The following is a 6,726-nucleotide window of genomic DNA, read 5'->3' on the forward strand; positions in this document are numbered from 1 at the left end:
TTGGACTAGAGAGTCACCACACTTTTGATGCTTCACATGCTACCTGGACTGGCTCGTGTGAAGTTTCTGCTTTACAATCACTTTTACATAAACTTAGAGATTTCTCTTTCTTTTCTTTTTCTTTTTAAATTGAAGTATAGTTGATTTACAATGTTGTGGAGAAATCTGTATCTAAACAATTTGAGGATGAATTCTCAGAATATCCTTTCTTATCAACTGGATCTAGGTAGGTATTCTTTAAATTCATGTGGTCTTTTGACTCCAAAAATACTTTTTAAAAATTATATGCTACAAGCATGTTTTTAAGCAGACATGTAAAGTTTTCTTTCCATCATTAAGTAATGGCTGAAAGGTTATAACTTTCAGCATATTGTAAATATTGGCATTTAAAATATAATACGCCATCACTCTTAAATTGATCCAATGGAATCTATATACCATAGAGAGTTAATACCCACAATCATTCACTTAAAAATAACATATAATAGGGAATTTCCTGGTGGCCCAGTGGTTAGGACTCCATGCTTTCACTACCAAGGGCCTAGGTTCAATCTCTGGTCAGGGCACTAAGATCCCATAAGCTGTGTGGTGTAACCAAAAAGTAAATAAACAAATAAATAAAAATAATGAATAATTAATAAATAAAAATGTAAAATACATGAAAAAATCTGTAATAGTGTAAAAATTTGTATTACTCCTTCTTTCCTGTGAATTCCAATCTATTTCCTCAGAAGACTTGTATACTAATGTAATATATTTTATATTTTATCTTGAAAGTCTTTTATTGATCACCTTATCACCTATTCTGTACCAAAATATGCATTAGAAAATGTTTATTATTACTGTAAGTTTCTCAGAGTTAGCAAAATTTCCTTTGCCTTTGTCAGGCAAGTGTATTTCCCTCGGTTCTGTCCCATCACAACAAAGATTTGCAGTGACGGACATTAAAGCCCTCGGCATGTCACAGCTCTCGGGTCTTGGACAGACCGTGTTAATAGCTCTCAGGTCTCTAAGGGATCATGTTATAGCTCTTAGACAAATCAGTGTTATAGCTGCATGTTACAGCTCTATTTTATTTAGATAACAGCAGGAGATTCCATCCTCGAGGCGTTGAGGGCATGCTGACCCAGAGACGTGAAGAGAAGAGCGCCCCAGCACGTGGGGGAGAGAGAGCGAGTGCACTTTGGCCCCGCTTTTTATATGTCTTTTTTTTCCCCTGGGCCTGCCTTGTGCAAATTGGGCTAACCAGGAGTGTTGTTTGTTCTAACTGAGGTCCTCACTCCGGTCCTCAGACCTTCCTTTTTTCTATTTTCGTGGGCTTTTCCCTTCCTTGTCTTTTAGCCACCGCCATTCTGGACTCCTGTTTCCTAACTACCTAACAGCTTGATTTATTAATATAATAACCAGTATACAACTGATCGAAATAAATATTAATATATTCTAATTTTTTATAATTATCCATCAAAAAAGGAAAAATATATAAAATATATAAACACACACGTGTATATGTATTTGTTAGGCAGTTAGAATAAACAAGTAAATAGGGAAGGGATTTTGTTAGGGCAATTTTATTACATATCTTCAATTCTTTTTGAGTTAAATGCCCCCAAAATAAACAATAAAAAACCACATAAGGATATATTATCCAAAAAAAATCCTGAAAGCTCCACTATCATGTATGGATGTGAGAGCTGGACTGTGAAGAAAGCTGAGCGCCAAAGAATTGATGCTTTTGAACTGTGGTGTTGGAGAAGACTCTTGAGTCTCTTGGACTGCAAGGAGATCCAACCAGTCCATTCTAAAGGAGATCAGCCCTGGGTGTTCTTTGGAAGGAATGATGCTAAAGCTGAAAGTCCAGTACTTTGGCCACCTCATGCAAAGAGTTGACTCATTGGAAAAGACCTTGATGCTGGGAGGGATTGCGGGCAGGAGGAGAAGGGGACGACAGAGGATGAGATGGCTGGATGGCATCACTGACTCGATGGATGTGAGTCTGAGTGAACTCCGGGAGATGGTGATGGACAGGGAGGCCTGGCGTGCTGCGATTCATGGGGTCGCAAAGAGTCGGACACGACTGAGCGACTGGACTGAACTGAACTGAACTGAACTGAACTGAATGGAGGAGCTAGAGACAGAGCTTCCTGTTAATTAGATTCCTCCTTCTACCTTCCCCTCCTCCACAGGGCTTGTCTGTCCTAAATTCACTATGCAAATGAATTAATCCATTTCCCTATCAATAAAGTTGAACATCTTTTCATATGTCTGCATTTCCTCCTGGGTGAATCACTCACCTATACTCTTCTTCCTAGTTTTCCTAGCCATCCCAAAACGGCTGTTTGCAGTTTTCTTATCAATTGGTGCTAACTCTTTGTCTGTCATAGGTGTTGAAATGTTTTTTCTTCTATTGTTTGTCTTTGAAATTTACTTGTACAGTAATTTTTAATTTTTATGTAGTTGAATCTATCAGTCTTTTCCTTGGTGGTTTCCAGATATTCTCTAAAACGGTAGGAATGTGAGTTTTGACAGCCACTTGGAAAGTAATCTGGCTGTAACTACTAAAATGTAAAAATATACATATCCTTTGTCTCAGCAATCCCACTTTGAGATAATTTTTTCACAAAAACAAAAATACTGCTTCACAAAGGTATATGTACAAAGATGTTATTTTCATCAGAATCTGAATGAATTATATGGTAGAATCATACTATAGTATGTTTCATTGTTATAAAAGAATGATTTTACAGAACAGTGTTTGTGTTCTTAATTCCAAAGAATTGCATGCTTTAAAATGTCCAAAATAGTAAATGCTAAGTTTATTTTACCAAAAATTTTTAAAAAGAGAAAAAAATTAAAATGATTTCTATTTTTACATAGTGTCCTGGAGAAATGGCCATGAAAATTGTTAAGAAAAAAATCCATGTTTCAGGTAAAATGTGTGTGTGTGTGTGTGTGTGTGTGTGTGTGTGTGTGTGTGTGTGGTGTGTTCATAGAAATAGGTATGCCAAGTCACTCAGTTGTGTCCGACTCTGTGACTCCATGAACTTCAGCACGCTAGGCATCCCTGTCCATCACCAACTCCCAGAGTTCACCTAAACCCATGTCCATTTAGTCAGTGATGCCATCCAACCATCTCGTCCTCTGTCGTCCCCTTCTCCTCCTGCCCTCAATCTTTCCCAGCATCAGGGTCTTTTCCAATGAGTCAGCTCTTCCCATCAGGTTGCCAAAGTACTGGAGTTTCAGCTTCAACATCAGTCCTACCAATGAACACCCAAGACTGATTTTTAGGATGGACTGGTTGGATCTCCTTGCAGTCCAAGGGACTCTCAAGAGTCTTCTCCAACACCACAGTTTAAAAGCATCAATTCTTTGGTGGTCTCACATCCTTTATAGTCCAACTTTCATATCCATACATAACCACTGGAAAAACCATAGCCTTGACTAGATGGACCTTTGTTGACAAAGTTAATCACCTCAGGGAGTGTGAAATATCTATCCTTTGGCATGTAACAAAGAGGATGAATTCAGAACTCAGATCCAGGCTCAAGTCCACTACCTGGGTGAATTACATGTCAGTTTTTTCATGTATAAAACAGGAAGAGAAATAGCATCTACCTCATTGGAATTGTAAGGCACAGAATTGGAATTCCTCATCAGAATTGTAAGGCACAGAAAAGATGCTAGAACAGTGCTTGTCACAATAAATTATACATGTTGTCATCGTTAGAGTATTGTCTCCATCAGTGTTTTCTCCATTGTACCCTATGCATTCTTCCATCTCACTACTTAATAGGATTGTCAAAAGATTTGATTATCAGAAGAGAAAAACAGAGAAACAAAAACAGGTTATGAGAAGCCTCACACTGAGGGGAGTCACATAGTATTGGACTGGCCAAAAAAGTTCATTCGGGTTTCTCTGTAAGATGTTACAGCAAAACCTGAATGAACTTTTTTGGCCAACCCAATATTTGTTTCAGAATCCATTAGAGTTTCCCAGGTGGCAAAGCGGTAAAGAATCTGCCAGCCAATACAGGAGACGCAAGAGACGCGTGTTTGATCCCTGGGTCAGGAAGATCCCCTGGAGTAGGAAACAGCAACCCACTTCAGTACTCTTGCCTGGAAAGTCCCATGGACAGAGGAGCCTGCGGGCTGCAGTCCATGGAGTCTCAAAGAATTTGATGCAACTAAGCACATGAGCAGAGCAGAGTTAGTTTGCTTCTGAGGCCATGTCTGAATTTTGGTCCTAAAGAACTGGCACCATTTTGGAGATAGCTGGCCTAGATTTCCTTCTTCTTTGCCTGTTATCACATAGAAGGTAGTCTGGAGCTCTCTTCTCAACATCGCACCTTCGCTACTGCTTCTTGATACACACAGTGTCATCTCCCTTTCTTTTCCTGCCAAATCAACAGCTTCTTGCACTGCAAATACTTTCTCTTCTTTACTGGAACTCGCTCCTTCACTGGCAGATGTATAAGACCTGGAGTCATTATATCTGCTGTCTAGGTTGTCCACCCACTGGTTTTGCCTCTTTCGTGGAACTCCTGCTACATTAATGTTCTTGAGGTTGAGATCTGGAGCCTTTAGGTGATTAAATTTTTCTATGTGCTTTATATTTCGCATTCAACAAATCTCATTCATGTTGAATATAAAATAAATCAGTAACTCCTCCTAGTTTATTTTAGCCTTGGAACACTAATGTATGCATGCATACATGCATGCTCAGTGGCGTCCAACTCTTTGGGACACCATAGACTGTAGCCTGCCAGGCTCCTCTGTCCATGGGATTTCCCAGGCAAGAATACTGGAGTGGGTTGCCATTTTCTCCGCCACAGCATTGACCCAACCTAGGGATTGAACCCATGTCTCCTGCAGCTCCTGCACTGCAGCCAGATTCTTCACCACTGAGCCGCCCAGGAAGTCCACTAATGTATAGAATCAGAAATTTCACTCCTCTCAGAACAGGATGGCAATGAGCTCCCCTGTCAGTAAAGAGCTTTCAGTGTTATTAATTACAATTCTGGTGACTAAAAGAAAGCAGCAGCTCTTTTCATTGATTTTACATGATCCCTGGGTTTTTTATTTCCCCATCTCTTTGTGCCATTCCTTATATTTATCCTTTCATCTCTTTCTCTTTCTCCCTCTCTCTCCTCCTCACATATACATTCTTAAACACTTTCTGTAAGTCAGACTATTAGTGATAAAGCCTGAGCAAAACCGACCACCTTCTTATTGTCATGGGGCTTACAAATCTAACTGGGAGTTTAGACATTCATCAAATAATCCCCAACTCTGTAATTTCAAAGAGCACTGAGTGCCATGGAGGAAAACACAGGACCCTGTGAGAAATCTGTGTGGGTGAACATTTCATCCAGAAAGAGGCAGCTGAAGGTTATATCCAGGAAACAGCAGCTGAGCTGAGATGGGAATGATGGGGAACAATCAGCCAGACATCTCCCCTCATATAGAACTCTGGGTGGGCAGAGACCAGGCCTGTCATAGCACCAATCCTGGGTCCGCTGGACTGAAATGCTCATAAATATTTGTGGGAAGAAAGGACCGTGTGAAAAATATAAAACAGTGAAAATGTGCTCTGCTTTGTTCAGAGCGTAATTCAATTAAGAAATTTAACTGTTAACAGTTCAAAGAAATTCAAAGCAGGAGACAGAGAGGAGAAAGTGGCACAAATGAGGTTAAAGAAATAGCAGCTAAATCACACTGAGGCCTGAAGGGTAGGTAGGGATTTGGGTCTTTATCCTCACACAACTGGAAGCCACTGAAGGGTTATTTTTTTTTCTTTTTTTACTGCTGTGCTAAAGACTTCACTTGCATGATTTGGTTTAATCCTTAATGCAATTCTATGATAGTACAATTATTATCCCAATTTTACACAGTATAGAGTATACTCTATACTCTAGAGTATAGAGAAGGTAAGTTGTTTGCTCAACATTGTTAATAAGTGGCAGAGGCTTGACTCCAAAACCCCTACTCCTGACCGTTAAAGTACAGATGCTAAGAACAAGAATGAGGAGGTAAGCAAGTATGAACAGCTGATTCTAATCTCCTTGGAAGGAATAGTTTCACTGTGGAGTTGGTAGCACAGGGGTATATAAAGGCTTAATGGCCTAATCACTGAATTTAATCCCCTTGTTCTGACTCCATATTAATCAAATAACTTTCTAATTATATTCTGGATTCCCCTATAGATTCTTCTGTTGGAAGATCATGCACTGACTGGCCTACACAGGCAACTTGTTTCTGTTGGAAATTTTATTACACATTGTAAGCTAACTGGAATTCTGCTTTAAAAAAACAAAAAGGTGAAATACTCTAAAACAATAAATTATGAAAGTCTTAGTTTATTTTTCCACGAAGTTAGTCTGAAAAATATAAACCAATAAAACAGCATATATATTGCCTCTTTTGTCATTTAGCCTTTTCTTGTTCCCTCCTCTGAGGGAACATGGATGTGGTCACAAAGTCTAAAGATGGGCCCTTTTTTTCTTTGTCAGAATCCCTAGTGCTTCCATTGTTTCCCAAACAGCAACCTCCTCTCCCCCCCACCCCCGCCCCACGCCGCAACCTTGCCTCTCACAAACTGAAGAGGATTGTTCTTCCGAATTTCCCTAATTCTCTGAGCTGTAAGCAGCTGGAGCTGCTGCAAGGGGTCTTATTCATCTCCCAAGGGTAACGAGCATTCTATCCTAGAAGCAAGCGGTTTCCTAATAACAT

This window comes from Capricornis sumatraensis, chromosome 1 (genome assembly GCF_032405125.1).
Source record: "Capricornis sumatraensis isolate serow.1 chromosome 1, serow.2, whole genome shotgun sequence".
Lineage (NCBI taxonomy): Eukaryota > Metazoa > Chordata > Mammalia > Artiodactyla > Bovidae > Capricornis > Capricornis sumatraensis.